Source organism: Canis lupus, chromosome 7, assembly GCF_011100685.1.
Source record: "Canis lupus familiaris isolate Mischka breed German Shepherd chromosome 7, alternate assembly UU_Cfam_GSD_1.0, whole genome shotgun sequence".
NCBI classification, from domain to species: Eukaryota; Metazoa; Chordata; class Mammalia; order Carnivora; family Canidae; genus Canis; species Canis lupus.
In genome coordinates, this window is record NC_049228.1 from 50,116,311 (window position 1) to 50,119,277 (window position 2,967).

General features: G+C 36.0%; 1 pseudogene; it reads right to left on the reverse strand.

Moving 5' to 3' along the window:
- Positions 1-403: 403 nt before the first annotated feature.
- Positions 404-1,212, reverse strand: LOC100856349 (annotated as a pseudogene).
- Between the last annotated feature and the right edge of the window lie 1,755 nt (positions 1,213-2,967).

A 2,967-nucleotide genomic window follows, 5' to 3' on the forward strand; every position in this document is an offset into this window, starting at 1 on the left:
CTTTTAAGGCATTTATTTATTAAAACGTTATCTGCCAAGATTTCACATTAGCTTAAAATTCAAATCAGTCTTTACATTTCTCTACTGAAGACTCCACCTCAGTGTACGACATAAAAGCACCTTCTCCAGCAGTGAGTGTTACCAGCGTACACACAGTGAGCCCCACGGTCAGCTTCTCTGTTCCCCAGGTGACCCAACTAGATGCTAATACTGCTTTGCTACAGGGTAAAAGCTCCTAACTCAAACTCATTAGAAAAGGGATGAAACTTCTGCAAAGTGCATTTTAAGAAGAGGTACTGTTTGTTCATGAAAAGAAACCAGTGAGTTTCTTTTAAAAGGGGGTATTTTACAGTTAAACACATGATTTGGAGTGAAGAATTCAGATGTTGCTCTGCTGGTCCAGGCTGTTAATACTCTTCTTGTTCCTCCTGTGGGCCCCCTTCATGAGGTATCACAAAGCCTTCATCTGTGGCATAGAGAATGTCCACGGTCCTCTGCAATACAGGGTTGTTTCCCCCTTCATTCTCCTGGCAAATCAAATCAATGTTTCTTAGTTTTCCAAAGTAGAAATATTTCTTTCTCCAAATCTTCGACGGTAAGTTTCAAAACATTGACCTGATGCATCAATTCAGCTGCTTCATCATCTCCGCTGCCCACACCAGGATTCTTTCCCACCACACCCGGGCCAGCCTTATCAGTTCCTGTAGTTCTATGTGTTGCAATGGGCCTCAGTGGAGCTGCACTGCTAGAGCTGAGAGGTTTCTTTGGTTTGTTCAGAGCTGGAGCAACATGGGAGGGGGCCACTGCAGTTTCTTGACCTTGTCTGGCAGCTACAGGGTCATAGTCTTTTCCATCATAATTTGCATTAAAAAACTTCTTGAACCACTGAACAAATTCAAAATTGTCCTGAAACTTTCCTTTTACTAATTTGTCCACAGGAATTATTTTGTCAACATCCATTGTCTTAACACCTGCTTGTAGTATTTTGAAGTTCTGGATGTATTCATGCTCTAGGTTAGCCTGGAATTTCATTTTCTTCAAGGCAATGGAGCCAGGGAACAGCATGTCCCTAAACTGACAATAGGCAGCCCCTGAGCATAACTGCTCAATCTTTGTCAGATTCAGCTGCAGAGACTCATTGATCCAGGCCAGCATGTCATGTCGACTTAGGTTATCACAGGTGACAGACATTGAGTATACGTTCACTGCCATCTTCAGCTCTAGGCGAGACCGCGTCCACTGCCTGTGCTCAGCTTCAGTTCGGCTTCCTCTCGTTCAAACCTCCCGACGATTTTTATAGCTTTTTCACTTTGTTGGTATTTTGAGGAAGTGAGATAAAAATTGTGCCTTTCAGCCTCCATAAGATGTAAAATATTCCTCAGACTGTTTGTTTTTGACTCATAACTTTAATTTTATATACATTTTAATGGTCATATTGTTAAATGTCATGATTGGGAGTCTACTAAATATTTGTGTAAACAATAGAATTGTGATGAAATATGATTTTATTCTGTTATATATTATTATTTAGTTTTTAGAGTCATTTCTTGATTCAAAACATGTCATGATCTTTCTAAAATTATCTAGGCAAATTATTCTCTTACTATTCTTATTAAATGACTGCCTACTTACCTAAAATTATCTTAATTATTTTACATAAAATTGAGTTTTCAAATCAACATTTATTATGAAGGATTTATAGGTATATTAATAAATATAGATATTTAATTCAATTAATATTTTAAACACATGGATTTCACTAGAATATTTAAGTATATTTTAAAATACATATTCAGAAATTGACAATAAATTCAATTCATATGCAAATTAAATTACAAAAATGTAGTAATCAAAACAGTATGGTGCTTGCATAAAAAGAGGTATGTAGATCAATGGAACAGAATAGAAATCCCAGAAATAAATCCACAAATTATATGGTCAATTAATCTTCAACAAAGGGTGCAAGAATACACAATGGGAAAAAAGGTAGGCTCTCCAGCAAATGGTGTGGGAAAACTGGACAACTACATGTAAAACAATGAAACTGGACCACTTTGTTATACCATACACAAAAATAAGCACAAGATGGATTAAGGACTGAAATTTGAGACCTAAAACCATAAAAATCCCATAGGAGGGAACAAGTTGTAATTTCTCTGACAATGGCCATAGCAACAACTTCTAGATATGTTTCCTGAAGCAAAGGATATAAGAGCAAAAAAAAATTATTGGGACTATATCAAAGCAAAAAAACTTCTGCACAGCAAAGGAAACAACCAACAAAAAATAAAAGACAATCTACTGAATGAGAGAAGATATTTTCAAACGACATAACTGGAAAGAGTTAATATCCAAAATATATAAAGACCGTACACAAACTAAAAACCCCTGAATAATCCAATTTTAAAAATGGAAAGGAGACACAGACATTTCTCCAAAGAAGACATCCAGATGACCAACAAACACATGAAAAGATGCTCAACATCACTCATCATCAGGGAAAAGCAAATCAAATCCACCATGAGATATTACCTTACACTGTCAGAATAGCTAAAATAAAAAACACAAGAAACAACAAGTATTGGCAAGAATGAGAAGAAAAAGGAAGCCCTTGTGCACTATTGGTGGGAATCCAAACTGGTGTAGCCAATGTGGAAAATTGCATGGAGGTTCCTCAAAAAGTTAGAAATAGAACTACTGTATGATCTAGTAGTTGCACTCCTGGGTATTTACCCAATGATGAAAACACTAATTTGAAGGAATATATACATTCCATGTTTATTGCATTGTATTATTTACAATAGCCAAACTATGGAAGCAGCCCAAGGGTCCATTGACAGATGAATGAATAAACAAGATGTGGAATATATTTATAATGGTGTATTATTCAGCCATAAAAAGAATTAAGTTTTGCCATTTGCAATAACATGGATGGATCTAAAGAATATAATGCTAAGTGGAATAAGT